Source organism: Tachysurus vachellii, chromosome 9 (genome assembly GCF_030014155.1).
Source record: "Tachysurus vachellii isolate PV-2020 chromosome 9, HZAU_Pvac_v1, whole genome shotgun sequence".
In the NCBI taxonomy this organism is placed as follows: domain Eukaryota; kingdom Metazoa; phylum Chordata; class Actinopteri; order Siluriformes; family Bagridae; genus Tachysurus; species Tachysurus vachellii.
Window position 1 is genome coordinate 24,836,227 of NC_083468.1, and position 19,368 is coordinate 24,855,594.

Genomic DNA, 19,368 nt, shown 5'->3' on the forward strand with positions numbered 1-19,368 from the left:
CGCTCTATTATTTAAAACCCATTCCTCAGGTAACTCAAAGAGATTTGAAAGTGGATGTCTGTCTCTACTTCATGCATTTCTTTTCACTTTACAGGGTATTAGAAGAAGAAGAAGAAGAAGAAGAAGAAGAAGAAGAAGAAGAAGAAGAACAAGAACAAGAACAAGAAGAAGAAGAAGAAAAACATTCTTTTATTCCCCATTGAATTTCAAACCAGTTACTCAAAGAATAGGTTGAAACTGAAAACATTATTAATATATATATATATATATATATACGTATATATATATATATATATATATATATATATATATATATATATATATATATATATATATATATATATATATATATACACGAGAATGGACGATATGGTAGTTAAGGACATTTTGTGGATTTGGTATTAGTTGGCACGGTGGCTTAGTGGTTAGCACGTTCGCCTCACACCTCCAGGGTTGGGGGTTAGATTCCCACCTCCGCCTTGTGTGTGTGGAGTTTGCATGTTCTCCCCGTGCCTCGGGGGTTTCCTCCGGGTACTCCGGTTTCCTCCCCGGTCCAAAGACATGCATGGTAGGTTGATTGGCATCTCTGGAAAATTGTCCGTAGTGTGTGAGTGTGTGAGTGAATGAGAGTGTGTGTGTGCCCTGCGATGGGTTGGCACTCCGTCCAGGGTGTATCCTGCCTTGATGCCCGATGACGCCTGAGAAAGTTTGGATAAGCGGTAGAAGATGAGTGACTGATGAGTGGTATTAGTTGAAGAAAACCCTTCACTCCTGTTACCTGTGACCTTGTTACTCATTAAGCGAAGACATATTTTGTGTAATTCATAATCTTTTTCATCTACAGCAAGGACTTGGCAGTGGCAGGGGAAAATGAAATCATTGTAGACACACACACACACGCACACACACACACACTTTCAGTGAATGTGAATGCATCAACTGACCTTGTCTATCCTCATAATAAATAGAACGAATATGAAAGTTTGAGCTTGAGAAACTGAGTGAAAATAATAAGTAACTCAGGCTTCGAATGCTGTGTCTGTTAAACTACTACTGATTACACAAGGAATAAATGCATCAGTGTCATGCTGGGGTAAAGTAAGTAATCAACCACACGGTGCTGTATTTAAGTAGAGATGCAATAAGCAGAATAAAGTAATGAAATGAACACCATCAAGTGTTTTATTGGTTCTTCTATATCACAAAGATGACATTTTTTCATCACCCTTCATGCCCTGCTGCTCTGGAGATGCTCTGAACCAGTCGTGTCCCGATGGTCAAAAAGGGGTTCAGATCCTTACACGTCGCTGTTCTTCCCACTTCCAACACATCCACTTCCTGTCTGAACTGACTATTCACTTCCTGTCAATAAATCCTGCCCCTTGAGAAGTGCCACTGTAATGACATAACCAACATTATTCATTTCATTTGTTACTGGTTTTAATGTTATGGCTGATGGAATAAATAGGAAATATGCTCAAGGTTGTGTGTGTGTGTGTGTGTGTGTATAGGAGGTCTTGTGAGATTTATAATCATGTCATGTTTTTCTTCACAGCTATCTGTGTAAAGTGGCTTGAAATAAAACAGCCAGGCATATGCCAAGATAATATACTGTGTGTGTGTGTGTGTGTTTGTGTTTGTGTGTGTGTGTGTGTGTGTGTGTGTGTGTGGAAAAGGTGCATGAATATATGAGTGAAGTGCTCAAGACAATTTTCAGTACTGTCAACACACACACACACACACACACACACAATTTAATAAATCAACATTATATCTAATAATCTCATCTATTTTAATTTTACTCAGCCATTTTTCACTGCAGTATCGGTTTCTTCAGCCAGCACCCTGTAGCAATGATTCTAGCTGAATTTTGTTACTGATGTATTATTTCTTTATTAATAACTAATAAAGTGGGAAAACACACACTCAGCTTTTATTACACACACACACGTTTACTCCACACTTCACTTACACACAGTCTCTGTCTCTGTACCGTTATATATTCAGCAGCAGAGCTCACGGCTGTTATGTGGAAGTGTTTAAGGCATCTAAGGAACTCATTTCATCTCTTTCTCTCTCTCTCTCTCTCTCTCTCTCTCTCTCTCTCTCTCTCTCTCTCTCTCTCTCTCTCACACACACACACACACACAATCTGAAGCACTGAAGGAATAGAGAAACAGAGAAAGAAATAGAGGCCATTGAAAATCTCAGATATTCATATTCAGTCATCAATACACAGACACTCTCTCTCTCTCTCTCTCTCTCTCTCTCTCTCTCTCTCTCTCTCTCTTTCTCTATCTCTCTCTCTCTAACACACACACACACAAGCATAGAGAAGTGGTAACTGTATATGAATACATTATTCAGATTGAACAGATGATGTGTTTAAAATGGATGCAAACACAGGAGGGGCACGATTTGTTAGAGATCAGCACATGTGTTGAACTACAGGTGTGTGTATAGAGACTGCACACAGACACAGTCTCAGTACACACAGTACACAGTTTCAGTATACTGTGTGTACTGAGACTGTGTACTGTGTGTACTGGAACTGTCTGTGTGTATAGAGACTGTGTCTGTGTGTACTGAGATTGTGTCTGTGTGTATAGACTGTGCACTGTGTGTACTGAGACTGAGTCTGTGTGTACTGAGACTGTCTGTGTGTATAGAGATTGTGTCTGTGTGTACTGAGATTGTGTCTGTGTGTACAGACTGTGTACTGTGTGTACTGAGACTGTGTCTGTGTGTACTGAGACTGTCTGTGTGTATAGAGACTGTGTCTGTGTGTACTGAGACTGTCTGTGTGTATAGAGACTGTGTTCTGTGTGTACTGAGACTGTGTACTGTGTGTACTGAGACTGTGTACTGTGTGTACTGAGACTGTGTTCTGTGTGTACTGAGACTGTGTACTGTGTGTACTGAGACTGTGTACTGTGTGTACTGAGACTGTGTCTGTGTGTACTGAGACTGTGTCTGTGTGTACTGAGACTGTCTGTGTGTATAGAGACTGTGTTCTGTGTGTACTGAGACTGTGTACTGTGTGTACTGAGACTGTGTCTGTGTGTACTGAGACTGTCTGTGTGCATAGAGATTGTGTCTGTGTGTACTGAGACTGTGTCTGTGTGTACTGAGACTGTGTTCTGTGTGTACTGAGACTGTGTTCTGTGTGTACTGAGACTGTGTTCTGTGTGTACTGAGACTGTGTTCTGTGTGTACTGAGATTGTGTCTGTGTATAGAGATTGTGTCTGTGTATAGAGACTGTGTCTGTGTGTACTGAGACTGTGTTCTGTGTGTACTGAGACTGTCTGTGTGTATAGAGACTGTGTCTGTGTGTACTGAGACTGTGTTCTGTGTGTACTGAGACTGTGTTCTGTGTGTACTGAGACTGTGTTCTGTGTGTACTGAGACTGTCTGTGTGTATAGAGATTGTGTCAGTGTGTACTGAGACTGTGTTCTGTGTGTACTGAGACTGTGTTCTGTGTGTACTGAGACTGTGTTCTGTGTGTACTGAGACTGTGTTCTGTGTGTACTGAGACTGTCTGTGTGTATAAGGATTGTGTCAGTGTGTACTGAGACTGTGTTCTGTGTGTACTGAGACTGTGTTCTGTGTGTACAGAGATTGTGTCAGTGTGTACTGAGACTGTGTTCTGTGTGTACTGAGACTGTCTGTGTGTATAAGGATTGTGTCAGTGTGTACTGAGACTGTGTTCTGTGTGTACTGAGACTGTGTTCTGTGTGTACTGAGACTGTGTTCTGTGTGTACTGAGACTGTGTTCTGTGTGTACTGAGACTGTCTGTGTGTATAAGGATTGTGTCAGTGTGTACTGAGACTGTGTTCTGTGTGTACTGAGACTGTGTTCTGTGTGTACAGAGATTGTGTCAGTGTGTACTGAGACTGTGTTCTGTGTGTACTGAGACTGTGTTCTGTGTGTACAGAGATTGTGTCAGTGTGTACTGAGACTGTGTTCTGTGTGTACAGAGACTGTGTTCTGTGTGTACTGAGACTGTGTTCTGTGTGTACTGAGACTGTGTTCTGTGTGTACTGAGACTGTGTACTGTGTGTACTGAGACTGTGTTCTGTGTGTACTGAGACTGTGTTCTGTGTGTACTGAGACTGTGTTCTGTGTGTACTGAGACTGTGTTCTGTGTGTACTGAGACTGTGTTCTGTGTGTACTGAGACTGTGTTCTGTGTGTACTGAGACTGTGTTCTGTGTGTACTGAGACTGTGTTCTGTGTGTACTGAAACTGTGAGCCTTAAGCACTTGAGCCACCACTGTATATGTTTATATGTAGAGAGCACACTGAAAGGCATTCTACATACTAATGATCAATGAGTTATTGATTGTGGGACACAAATAAATGTTCATTCTCCTACAAGCTTTCAACATTCTATAGTCTTACAACCTAACCACACAAATGAGCCCTAAATAATTTATAAATTGAAAAGATATTGTGATAGCAGAAGTATTCGCTCCTGTTTTGAGAACAGCTTGCATTAGAAGTTTCATAAATAGTAGAATAGAGAAGATCTGTGTGGAATTAAGCTATTACTTGAGCTCAATGAGAATGCTGGTGGTGCTGGAAGAAACGAAGGTCATGAAAAGAAGCTGAAGAAAGCTGTCCAAGAAAAGAGAAACAACTAAGATGGCAGAAATTGTTTACAGGACAACTTTCTCTTGATAAAATCCCATGTAGAGACTCAACAAACATGGTAAAAAATGTTCACTTGGAAAAAAAAAACTTGACAGAAACTGGCTCATCCTGAGATGAGTCCCCATAGTGAAGCACGGTGGTGGTAGCATGATAGTTACCCTTGGCTACTTGCGTGATTCTCTGACTAAAACCCTTCTCAGCAGCTGTCTGAAATTTACTTCACAGCTTCCTTTATGGAAAACCTCAATTTCCCTATATTCTTTAGATTTTAAACGGATTTAATGGAGCGCCCGATAGTTTCTTTCCAAGAAGGATCCTTGTTCACGATGAAGCTGTTGGTTAAGTTGGATATGCCAGCAAAATCTTCTAAAAATCTTTACGTGAAATTATTTAAAGATCACGCTTACATTACATTTAGGTGAACAACATTCAACAATTTTATTTTTAACCACAAGGATCAGGTATTAAAACTAGAAAACAGGATTGGTTTCATTGGGGTGCCAATACCTATGCAAGGCACTGTAACATCAACAGACAGATTCGCTTATCTAAATCTCAGTCTGAATCACCAGGATCTGTATGTGTGTATGTGTGTGTGTTCCCTCAGCCTGAGGCTCAGATATTAAGACTCTGAATTGAATGTTTGCTCATCCAGCTCATTATGGTTATTATTATTATCTGACTTCAAAGTATCTCTCCAACTTCACATCACGTCTGCTTTCACTGTCTGTTATTAGCATAAAAGCTTTTTTCCACATGATCGCAAACCTTCCCTCCTTCCTCCTGTCCTTTCCTTCCTTCCTCACACTTAGTAGCGCACGCTTTTATTTTTCCACACCATTTTCAAATACATGATTCATTTATTTTCACTTCTGATCTCTACACCGTCCCACTACACCCCCGTATTGTCTGCATGTTGTGTGAGCTTTGTACGTGACAAAAAAACAGCTTCTGCTATTTGCATGATTATATCTACGACACAAAGAGAGCACTCTCCTAGTTAAGCGTGTGATGTGGAAATTATGAAAGAGTAAACAGCAGTAGAATATTAATGAAGACATTCCCTAATCATTCATGGCTGAAGGTCAGAGGAGACACACACACACACGTGGTGACACAAAACAAACAGCTCCATAATGACCCAGAACACATTCAGCAAGAAAAGAAATTGTCCTTAAATATATACGTAAAATGAAATATTGACAATAGAAGCAGTTCTGGGGGGGCACGGTGGCTTAGTGGTTAGCACGTTCGCCTCACACCTCCAGGGTTTGTTGTTTTCGATTCCCGCCTCCGCCTTGTGTGTGTGGAGTTTGCATGTTCTCCCCGTGCCTCGCCGGTTTTCTCCGGGTACTCCGGTTTCCTCCCCCGGTCCAAAGACATGCATGGTAGGTTGATTGGCATCTCTGGAAAATTGTCCGTAGTGTGTGATTGCGTGAGTGAATGAGAGTGTGTGTGTGTGCCCTGCGATGGGTTGGCACTCCGTCCAGGGTGTATCCTGCCTTGATGCCCGATGACGCCTGAGATAGGCACAGGCTCCCCGTGACCCGAGGTAGTTCGGATAAGTGGTAGAAAATGAGTGAGAGAGAGAGCTTATGAAGTCTTTTGTTCTGTTTTTCTTATTTTCTGGAAATCTTGAATTGGTAAAATTGCAAGAACAGGATTCTTCTTTTAAACTCCTACTAGTGAAGACACACATATTATGACCGTTCTAGTGAGCTGCGCTCATGTACAACGTGAATGGATGAATGAGCGCCTTGGTGACGTCACACGCCGCGTCTCGGTCCAAATCTGCAGAAAATCTGTGGTCATTTTGACTCCGAATATTAGGGCGATTTTGTGTTGATACCTCTGACTGGATGAAAAGGATTATAGTATTATTAAGTTTCCTGACCTTGCATATGGACCTTCAAAACAATTCTCTAGTAACCTGCAATAACATTCTTGCATTTGGCTCCAAACTATTTTCCAGAGTCCTTTTTACCTTCAAGTGTTTACCAAAAGTTTCAAGGCATTCTAGGTCAGAGCTGGAAAGACACAGCAAGCTGCACTTTTAGACTTATGTCTGCTCTCCTGAGGGAGACGTGTCGTGGGTACTGATTCATTGCATTCTACAAAGAGAGAAAGACAGAGAGACAGAATGAGAGAGATAGAGAAAGAGAGACAGATAGAGAGAGAGAGAGAGAGAGAGAGAGACTGTTGAAACGTTTCTGTGAAATATTCCCCAGCCTGCAGTGGGCTGTACATATACTGTATACACTCAATGTACAAGTCAAACAGATGGCTAAGACGCCTGCTTTGTGTCTCAGCGGTGAACTAATTGTGTCTGATTGTGTCCTCGGAACAACTCCTATTAAATGGAACTAGACTTGTGTGATAGAACAAGTGAATAATCTCTGTTTGCATGATTATACACTCTGGGCTGGAACGAAATCAGCCCCAGCTTCCTTCCTGGCATCTTTATCCTATTCTGCAATGCCTGATTTTTATACAGCCATCTGTGGTGTTGTTGGACTCTAAAATAATGGAAATGTTATAACAAATCAAAAAGACTCTGCTAAATGGGAGGGGCTTAGCCAAGCTGGTCCATTTGTACCAGTTAATGCAAGAATATGAAGCGGTAATACACTTCTCCTTAAATATTCTTACCTACAAAAGCTCTGGATGAATTATTGAAAGAATAAAACAAGCTAAAGTTTAAACTTTAATGTGTAAAGTGAAGCAGAAAAGACAGGAGTATTTAAAGGAAGTACAAGAGGGAAAAAAAGGGCAGCGTATTTAAAGTGTAACCTTTACTGAGCCATCTGCAGTCTGGCCACTGCATGGGGTACGAACGCCCACGGTGTCAGGCTCCATTCGGTCGAGAGTGATCACTGTGTGCACTGTGCGTCACGCGGTATGACCTGAGCATACGTCAGAGTGTGTGTGTATGTGTGTGTGTATGTTTGCTAGAAAGTGATTTTACAGTACTATGTATTCGAGTTACCTGACTGACTTCTTTAGGGTAGCACTTTTGATACTTACAATATAATGTCACCTAAGACAAATTATTTATTTATTTATTTATTTATTTTTGCCTGTACTTAAATGGCTGATTTCTGTTGTATTTGTACTGCAGACTGTTATTCTGAATAACTGTTGAATACTTGAATCTGATTGGTCAGAAGGTGTTGATCTCGAAGCAGTGCAGCTGTAAATCACAGGTTTATAATCTGTGCTCTCACTCTAGTTTGTTATTGTTTTGAGAAAAATCTGGTGGACAAGACACACAAGCTATAGCATATAATAATAATAATAATAATAATAATAATAATAATAATAATAATAATAATAATAATAATAATAATAATAATAAGAAGAAGAAGAAGAAGAAGAAGAAGAAGAAGAAGGGGGCACGGTGGCTTAGTGGTTAGCACGTTCGCCTCACACCTCCAGGGTTGGGGGTTCGATTCCCGCCTCCGCCTTGTGTGTGTGGAGTTTGCATGTTCTCCCTGTGCCTTGGGGGTTTCCTCCGGGTACTCCGGTTTCCTCCCCCGGTCCAAAGACATGCATGGTAGGTTGATTGGCATCTCTGGAAAATTGTCCGTAGTGTGTGAGTGCGTGCGTGAGTGAATGAGAGTGTGTGTGTGTGTGCCCTGCGATGGGTTGGCACTCCGTCCAGGGTGTATCCTGCCTTGATGCCCGATGACGCCTGAGATAGGCACAGGCTCCCCGTGACCCGAGGTAGTTCGGATAAGCGGTAGAAGATGAATGAATGAATAATAATAATAAGAAGAAGAAGTGAAACATGTATCTAATAAATAAAAGTGTAAAGGTTTTCCATAAAGAGATGGTTATTTGACATCTAAGGAAGGAGTCTCAGGAGTGTCAGTGCTTTGTTCCATCTTCGTCATTCTGTTTTCTGTCTATATCATTTTCTTTTCCGTCTTCAGAACTTTCATTTTCCTTTGCATTGTTTTGTTTTCCGTCTTTAGCAATTTGATTTCTTGCTAAAATGACAAATCTGGGTTTTCTTGTTTTATTAACTTAGTGGTACTTAGGCTAGTTATGGAATTACTGGTTACAGCTGCTAATAAACTGATGTCAGCAAATTATTTAATAAACTCATATTGAATGTGTATTAATACTAAATTATTGAATGCTTGATTTTGTTGATAAAGTAATTAATAATTAAAATGAATTAGTTCTTCATTTTTTTCCAAGATCACCTTAAGTGAAACACCACAAAATAATGTGGATACACAATAATGTGGATTTTCATACACAAAAACTACTGATGCGGTTTTATTTTTTAAATAAAATCCAGTTCAAAGAGCTCAATGAAGTTGATTCCTTGAATGTCAAGTTAGATTCGGTTTGCAAATATTCCTACATAAATCTTCCATTTTCCAGGTGATTACGGCAAAGCGAAGCAAACTGTTGTCTGTGTATGAAACAGCACTCATTTTCACCTCTTTAGCATATAGACAGATTCGATCACATTCACACAGACTGACTGGAGCAAGATGAAGGTTACTTTTGGAAGCATGCGTCAGATATGAAGTTGTATAACGAACGCTGCTGTTAAAGTGCCTGCTTTTGAAAGGTTGTTTCATGCGGTTAAGACGTGCGAAAAGAAATCACAAGCAACTGTCATTCATTTGTCTTTCTTTCGTAGCACAAAAGCCGGTTTCTACAGAGCTGCTGAAGGTCAGTGAATGCGAACAGATCCGGTTTAAGAGTGAAGATGGAGCAGAGCACAATCTTTTTATTCTTCCCTTTTTCTTTCTCTTCACCATTATAAACAAAGTTTGACGACTTCTATCTATCTATCTATCTATCTATCTATCTATCTATCTATCTATCTATCTATCTATCTATCTATCTATCTATCTATTTTAACAAACCAAGAATTTTATATCTAAGGTTCAGACTCACACAGCTGAGTGTATTTTCTTATTTTTGCACGATTGTGCATGTTTTTTTTTTTTTAACAGAATGATTGAAATACAAAAAACTATACAAATAATATACGTAATTGTTACAGGAAGTGCAGACAGTTATACATTTTATAGTTATACAGACAGTTTATATATTATAATGCAAAAAAATGAAGACAAAGGACTGGAATACAGTAAAACCTGCCAAGGCAAAGGAAATACGGCATGAAAAACAAACAAACAAACAAACAAACAAACAAAATCCATCCATCCATCCATCCATTTTCTACCGCTTATCCGGAAACAAACAAAATATATATATATTAATTATATATTAGTTATTAATTAGATGAACACAAAACAGGTGTATGCAAGCAAAAAAACGTGGAGAACAAAAAACGAAGAACGTGAATTATGGTGGCCTCTGGTGGTCATAGAGGGAATTACACATTCATTACACGGTTTGTTTAAAGGTTTAATAAATAAATCAAAAGCACTAGCTAGAAGTGTTGTAGCAGATTAGTAGCAGAACAATGAAAGTATTTTTCAGAATTGAGACATCAGTGTCCCAATAAATAGTGACCCAGGGCCCTTAGCAGCACTAATTCATTTACATTATGTACCGATTCATCACCTCGGAAGCTAAGAGCTGACTGAGACACACTTATTCAGTGGTATTATCTCCTGCACTTCAACAAAATGATTACATTCATTAAAAGCAGCTTTATCCTCAGAGATTTAAAACAGGTCTCCTGATCATCGTCCTCCAAAAGGAGTCATATGGCGACATCTGGTGGTGAAACCTGTCACATGACTTACTGTGGTACAGTACAAGTGTTTTTTCTTTCCAAATAACAGTCATCTTTTCGTATGAAAACATTCCCCCCCTTTCAGATGGATGCCACCTAACGTACAGTACACTATGTCACTGTATCTCACTGGGCTTATATATATATAGTAAATATCAGAATTCTTGCCACTGTTACACAAAGCTATAAAACTCCCACCAAAATAACTATTTTGAATTGTATAATATTAGCCTGAAATCTGTGGTGATTAATTGTTATCTACTGTATATATTAGTATATATTTTCATGCTATTTTTTATGGAGGGTGCCAATATTTCTGAAATCGACTGTATGTTTACTCTTCATCACTCCATCCCATTATGTGTGCTAATTATTTTATATCATTAGTGAAGCTTAATAACAATATTTATGTCAGCTTTTGATTTTGAGATTTGATATTATCTTTTACTTTTATTTTTATTATTTGTATTCTTTTTATGTAACTGCTACTTTAAGTATTCTGTTATTATTATTGTTAATTATTATTAATTCTATTTTTAATTGCTCCATTTTGCTCTAAAAAAAGATTCTCTCTCTCTCTCTCTCTCTCTCTCTCTCTCTCTCTCCCTCTCTCTCTCTGTTCTGTAATGAGCAGCTGATAATTAGTCGACACCTGCAACCTGGGGAATTTCTTAATTACTCATAATAAAGCTCAGTGTGGGAATTGAATTATATTTAAAGGCTCCTGATGCAAGGGGGGCATGGTGCTTAGTGGTTAGCACTTTCGCCTCACACCTCCAGGGTTGGGGGTTCGATTCCCGTCTCGCCTTGTGTGTGTGGAGTTTGCATGTTCTCCCCGTGCCTCTTGCATGTTCTCGTCCGTAGTGTGTGATCGAATGAGAGTGTGTGTGTGTGCCCTGCGATGGGTTGGCACTCCATCCAGGGTGTATCCTGCCTTGATGCCCGATGACGCCTGAGATACACAGGCTCCCCGTGACCCGAGGTAGTTCGGATAAGCGGTAGAAGATGAGTGAGTGAGGGCTCCTGATACTAAATTACTAGATTTGTAGAACTACATAATCTTTAAAAAAGATTGTGGAAGATGTAATGAATATGTTTATATTATAATGTTTTATAAAAACTTTCATTCTTACTAAGTTTTAATTGTATTAATCTTCTTTTTACAACTGACGTTGTCTCAAAGCAGCTTTACAGAACATAAACATAGAACAAAAGGTTATTATAAAGAATAATATAAAGATTAATATAATACAAAATTCAAGATTAATATTATATATATTTAAATGTGTTTGTATTTATCCCCAATTAGCAAGTCTGAGGTGACTGAGGTGACTGTGGGGAGGAAAAACTCCCTTGAATGGAAAAGGAAGAAACCTTAAGAGGAACCAGACTCAAATGCCTCTTTTCCACCGGAAAGAACCAGGTGCTGGTTCAGAGCTAGCACTGGTGCTGGTTCAAAGTTGGTTCCACTGGTGAACCTTCTAAGAACCGGTTTGCCTTTCCACCGGCTAGAGAGCATCAAGAGCCGAGTGTGACGTCACTTTATACGTGTCACGTGTCCCAGCAACTTTAGCGCAGCAGCGGCAAACACAAACACATCAACAATGGCGGATGTTGCTTTACTGTTAATGCTCATGGCTTTGTGGACCTACATTAACGCGGCGAAAAAAACGTGTACGTGCAGCTCCATGTAATCTGTATAAACGGAGGTTGTAATCGATATAGTACATAACGTTATTTTATCGCTAACACAGAAAAAAGTTAGCCTTAGCATGTAGCTACATACTATCATGTGTGTTGATAATGTATCATATCACGGTAAAGTAAAAGTGTATTAAACATTAGTATACTTAAGCTACATTATCAAATGCGCTAACAGTAGCCCCGCGTACAGCCCCTGACACAAGCGGTTCTTAAGTCTAGACCAGCAACGTTTTGGTGCTACTTAAGAACCACTTTTCCTGGTTCAGAGCCGGTGCTTTGGCGGTCGAAACAGAAAGAACTGGTTCTAAATTAGGCTCTGGCTCCGAACCAGCACTCGAACTGCCTCGGTGGAAAAGGGGCAAAAGAGGAACCTCATCCTCATATGTGTGACAGTAGAGGGTGTGATTATATTAAATGTTAAACATATGTTGTGGATCCTTTATTAAAAGATCTTTTGTGCTTTTGTGCTAATATATGCAGTTCTGGGCTGTTATCATATCTGTCATTGAGAAATCAGGGCTGTTCTTTTTAAAAATGGGTTGGAGCCACTGTTTCAGCACAGGGTTTACAACAGTTTTACTTTCAGCATTGGGTTTAGTTTGGCACGAACCTTAACCTTCTTCTGATTCTGGGCATTTCTTCAGATTCTAATATTTCTGAATCCTTGAAATGTCTCCAAACACCACCTGGTCCCACTGCTGCTCCTGATAGAATGATGGGTGAATTCGAAGCACATCTCTAGTCTCCACCAGAGTCTTGGGAACAATTCTGACAGACTTCCTTAAAAAATAAATAAATAATGCAGCTCCTATTGTATCTGAATCTGTTTATAAAATATTACCTATTCATTCTGATTCATGGGTTCATATTTGGTTATTTACCCAGATGTAACATTTCCATTCTGAGAGGCATGGTCTATTCCATGATGGCCACGGCCACATCCACAGTGGGCACGAGGACACAATGGATGTCTCCATGAGAATAAAAATAATAAAAATCATATGCTGCAGGAGAGAGTTATTAGATAGCAGCTGAAGAACACAACAAGACAACTGAAAGCCTCTAAGAGATTTTAGCACATTTGCATAAAATTAAACTTTTCTTAACTTTTGCGAAGGAAAAATCCTTAAAAACCCTCATATACCAGCTTGTGTATTACTGGTCTTAACATTCATTCATTCATTCATGTTCTACCGCTTATCCGAACTACCTCGGGTCACAGTGCTCAAACAGTGGTGGTAGGTGGGCTCTGGAATTGCCAGTCTGCTGTGAAAAAAGCTGATTTTATCTCTGCTTTAACTTCCCATTACTCCTTTGATTTTCTTGCGCTAACAGAGACCTGGATATCCCCACAGAACACTGCTACACCAGCTGCTTTATCCTCTGCCTATGCTTTCTCTCACTCACCACGAGAAACAGGCAGGGGTGGTGGTACAGGTGCATTGCTGTCAAAGAAATGGTGCTTTACACCTCTCCTCTTGTCACATTTAACCATCTCCTCTTTTGAATTCCATGCCATTTCAGTTACCTCTCCAATCAACCTTGTTATCATTGTTGTTTACCGCCCTCCTGCTCCCCTAGGTGACTTCCTGAAAGAAATGGACACACTGCTTAGTGTTTTCCCTTCCGATAGCTCCCCTCTGACGCTGCTTGGTGACTTCAACCTCCCCTCTGACAAGCTACATTCTTCTTCCCTCCTGTCTCTTCTCGACTCATTCAGCCTCACACTCAACAGCTACATCCCCACACACAAAGGAGGCAATGTCCTGGACCTGGTTTTCACCCGTCCTTCTCCAGCTACAGACGTGACTGCTACCCCACTACACATCTCTGATCATCACCTGGTATCCTTCACCTTCACTCTCCCTACCCTTCCTAAAACTACCTCTCACCCCCTTGCTCTTACCCGCCGCAACCTTCACTCTGTCTCACCTTCTTCTGTAGCTTCTGGCACTCTTTCTTCCCTTCCTGATCCTGAGTCTTTTTCCTCACTACCCTTGGACTCGGCCACAGATACTTTCCTCTCTTCTCTTTCCTCAACTATGGACTTCCTCTGCCCTACGTTCACTAAACCCAAGAAAACTTCTTGTTCTGCTCCTTGGCTTTCAGATGTACTGCGCAACAATCGAAGACAGCTAAGATAATCAGAGAGAAAGTGGAAGAAATCACAACTTGATGCAGATCTTGATTCTTACCGAACACTTCTTGCCAAGTTCTCCTCAGATGTGACTTTTGCCAAGTCTTCCTTCTACAAGAAAAAGCTTGAAGCTTCCTCACATGACCCTCGGAAATTCCACAACATCATCTCTTCTCTGCTCAAGCCCCCGGCTCCACCTTCTTCATCATCCCTGACTGCAGAAGACTTTGCTTCTTTCTACCAGGAGAAGATTGAGGAAATCTGCCGGACCTTCACTTCAGCCCCGACTGTACTTACATCTCAGAGTATGGATTCCCCTACACCTTTGTTGTCGCATTTCTCAACTGTAGCAGCAGAAGAGATTTTACAGCTCATCCAGTCTTGCAATCCTACCACCTGCCCATTGGATCCACTCCCTTCCACTATGCTCCAGACCATCTCGCAAGACCTTCTCCCCTTCATTTCCACTATCGTCAATAGATCCATAGCATCTGGTCAGGTACCAACTACTTTCAAGAGAGCAAGGGTTATTCCCATCCTAAAGAAACCTGCTCTGGATCCATCAGACATCAGTAACTACAGACCGGTATCACTTCTCTCGTTTCTTTCAAAAATTCTCGAACGCATTGTCTATAATCAACTGTCTGTCTATCTCTCACAGAACAACCTCCAAGACCCCAACCAGTCTGGCTTTAAAACAGCTCATTCCACAGAGACAGCCCTTTTGGATGTCTCTGAGAAACTACATGCTGCTAGATCAGCCAAACTGTCATCTGTCCTTATCCTCCTTGACCTTTCAGCAGCGTTTGATACGGTCAACCACAAGATTCTCTTGTCTACCCTCAGGAGTCTTGCGGATCAGCTTGGGAATGGTTTGCTTCCTACCTGGAAGGACGCTCATATCAGGTAACATGGAGGGGAATGACATCTGCTCCATGCAGACTCTCCACTGGCATCCCACAGGGCTCAGTACTTGGTCCTCTTCTTTTCTCCCTGTATACTCACTCTCTTGGGGAAGTTATTTCCTCACATGGGTTCTCTTACCACTGCTATGCTGATGATACACAACTTATCTTCTCTTTCCCACCCTCAGATAACACAGCTTCTGACCGGATCTCAGCATGTCTGGCAGAAATTTCATCATGGATGACGGCTCATCAGTTAAAGCTCAATCCTAGCAAAACTGAACTGCTGTTCATCCCAGGTGATTCATCCCCAGGTCATGATCTTGCTATATCCCACAATGATCTGATCTCCCCTTCAGCCACAGCTCGCAACCTTGGGGTAACCATGGACAATCAACTGTCTTTTTCCTCTCATGTTGCTAATGTGACTCGCTCATGTCGGTTTCTGCTCTACAACATTAGAAGGATTCGGCTATTTTTGTCCACACAGGCTGCTCAGGTACTTGTTCAGTCTCTTGTCATTTCTAGACTGGATTACTGCAATGCACTGCTGGCAGGTCTACCTATGAACGCAATCTGTCCTCTGCAAATGATCCAAAATGCAGCTGCACGGCTTGTTTTCAACCTGCCAAAGTTCTCGCATACCACCCCGCTGCAGCGATCCCTAGAGGTCCAGACAGCTGAGTCACTGGCTATTTTCAAGCGGCGGTTGAAGACCTACTTATTCAGGAAACACTTCAACTAGCACTTCTTTCCTTATCTTTGCATTTAAAAAAAAAAAAACACCTTTGACACCTTTTCATTGTAACTCTGAACAAATGTTTTAAACTCATGGTATCTTAAGTATGTAACTTAGTGATCCAGCATTAATGTATTCAATGTTAGAGATTTAAGCACTTATGTACAGTACGTCGCTCTGGATAAGGGCGTCTGCCAAATGCTGTAAATCTCAGTCGTCATCGGGCATCAAGGCAGGATACACCCTGGACGGAGTGCCAACCCTCTCATTCACTCACGCAATCACACACTACAGACAATGCATGTCTTTGGACCGGGGGAGGAAACCGGAGTACCCGGAGGAAACCCCCGAGGCACGGGGAGAACATGCAACTCCACACACACAAAGTGGAGGCGGGAATCGAACCCCCAACCCTGGAGGTGTGAGGCGAATGTGCTAAACACTAAGCCACCGTGACCCCCTGGTCTTAACATAATAATATAAAAAACCCTTTCAAACATGAGAATTTAAATCAAGGCCATTTCTAAAGCTTTTTAAATCCATGTAACTGTTACTGTTGTTATTCTCTCTGAACAGTTTTTCTCTGTATCTGACCATGTTATTGACCTAAATTATTATTCTTATTATTCTTTTATTCTTTTTAACATATTTTAAACTGTTTTTATTAAAATCACATTCATTTTTTTATTGTTCTTTGTTTTTATTATGATTTTATCGTGTGTTTTTTTACATATTTTTTTTTCTCTCTTATAAATTGTTTTCTAATTTCTATGTAAAGCACTTTGAATGACCTCTGTGTATGAAATGTGCTATACAAATAAACTTGCCCTGCCTTGCCTAAATCCGGTCAAATACGTTGTTTTTTTCTCTCCACTAGAGGGCAGCACTTTCACATTGATGATGCTTTGACTTCTATTTAACAACAGTAGATGTGTCTTTAACTCTTTAAACATCTCTCTCTCTCTCTCTCTCTCTCTCTCTCTCTATCTATCTATCTATCTATCTGTCAGTCACTGAAACCGTCTTCATCTTTTACACTCTCATACACACATACAAGCCCAAGCAAGCAAGATGTAATATTTTGTGGTCAGGCAGCCAGAATCTCATTCTTGTTCTCTATTCAACATAACATCACTCCCTGTGGATTTGTGGCCTGTGGTTTCCTGCCTTATGGACAACGTCTGCGTGAAAAAAATTGATTGGAATGACAGTGCCAGCTCCGGCACTGAGCAGAGGTAATAATGCAACTCCAGGCTTCAGGGTGATCTAGCTGTCATTTGTCATTGTTCTTGTTTCACGTCCTCGATAATCATGATCCTTATCCTCCACTGAGGTCTGTGCATTATTAACTACTCCCACATGAACAGAATGTTCACACTCTGCACATCTCGTTCTAAAACGATGACCACATAGCATGTTAGCATGTTAGAGTCCTCACACACAGTGTTCCTGGGACAGACTCCGGATTCACGCTAACTCTGACCAGGATACAGCGCATACTAATGATCAATGATTGGATATCATGTGGGACCAAATTTGGCTTCCAGTTTGACACTCGATCCTCGATCCTGATTGGTCAAAAGTGTAGATTCATTTTCTATTACAGCAGCTGTAAATAAATCACAGGTGTATATATTAATGCACTTATTCTACTATATTACTGTTTCTATAGTAAAAGCGTCCACAGGGGACAGAAAATGAGGTGACTCCAATGATAGTGCTTTGGAAATATCGGAGGTATTGCTGGCTCCATTCACACCTTGAACCAATAGAAATTGTCAACAACACAAACATTAGCTGTACAAACTCTCAGCTGAGACCAAGGCGTATTTAGCAAGCCAAGTGCCCCAAGCCTGAGACAAGTCCAAATACAGATGCCAATAAATCAGAGACAAGTCCAAGTTAGAGAAAATGTGCTCTCAGTGTTCTCAGTTCCCAGTGTGACTGCTTCTTCTTTCCCCAACTACTGCACCTAATCCATCTTGAAGCCCTAATCCTGGTTGGAGTCTCATCTCTTGACTCTCTTCTAGAATCCTGACACATGGGATTGCTGTGAATAGAACCACTTGTAAAGCATCATGCCATCTTTAAACATCCATCATGTCAGTCAGCTTTTTGTTCAGGTCTTCATCAGAGATTGTTCGAAGACTTCAGCAGGAAGGAATTAGTGTTAAGTCAGTACCGAGCTCAGTAATGACTCCCCAGGAGTTCTTGGTTGCTTAATTCTACTGGAATATAAACTGATATAGAAAGGACATTATTTACATTGACATTATTCACTGTACATTGTCAATAAATGAGGATGAGGTTCACTTCTGAGTCTGGTTCCTCTCAAGGTTTCTTCCTCATATCATCTCAGGGAGGTTTTCCTCACCACAGTCACCTCAGGCTTGATTATTAGGGATAAATATTAGAGATAAATACTAACTTTTGCAGAGATGCATTTAGACAATGTTCATTGTTCTATACAAATGCTATACAAATGAATTGATTTGAACTGAATTGAATTGAACTGAACTAAATATACACTCACTGGCCACTTTATTGTAAAGTGCAAAAGACATTGCACTTGTAATTGTCATTGTGACATTGTAAGACATTGCAAATGTTTATTGCGTGGACATTTGCAATGTCCACGCAAATTTCTAATCAGCCAATCACATGGCAGCAACTCAATGCATTTAGGCATGTAGACATGGTCAAGACGATCTGCTACAGTTCAAACCGAGCGTCAGAATGGGTAAGAAAGGTGATTTAAGTGACCTTGAACGTGGCATGGTTGTTGGTGCCAGACGGGCTGTTCTGAGTATTCCAGAAACTGCTGATCTACTGGGATTTTCACGCACAACCATCTCTAGGGTTTACAGAGAATGGTCCGAAAAAGAGAAAATATCCAGTGAGCGGCAGTTCTGTGGGCTCAAATGCCTTATTGATGCCAGAGGTCAGAGGAGAATGGCCAGACTGGTTCGAGCTGATAGAAAGGCAACAGTAACTCAAATAACCACTCGTTACAACCGAGGTATGCAGAAGAGCATCTCTGAACGCACAACACGTCGAACCTTGAGGCGGATGGGCTACAGCAGCAGAAGACCACACCGGTACTAGTAAGGTGTACCTAATAAAGTGGCCGGTGAGTGTAGAACCTAATACGGTTGATAAAAGGGTTAGGGTTAGATTCTTTTAGGGTTTATTATTATTATTATTATTATTATTATTATTATCATAATCTCATCGTTTCTTGCTTATCTTGCAGTGTGATTCACTTAAGAGATAAAACTCCAAAAAGTATTGGCACCCATTTCACCTTACACATTCTTTGAATTCTACAAAAAAAACATTTCAATCCAAAAGCTTTGTCGTTCTACGGAGAACCATTTCTTTTGAGAAAAAGGTTCTCATAGTAATTGCATGTACAGAACCCCAGAGTTTTCTAGAGAACCCCAAGGAACCTCACTTTTTAAGAGTTTTCATAAAAGAATCCTAACCCTTCAAACTCATGT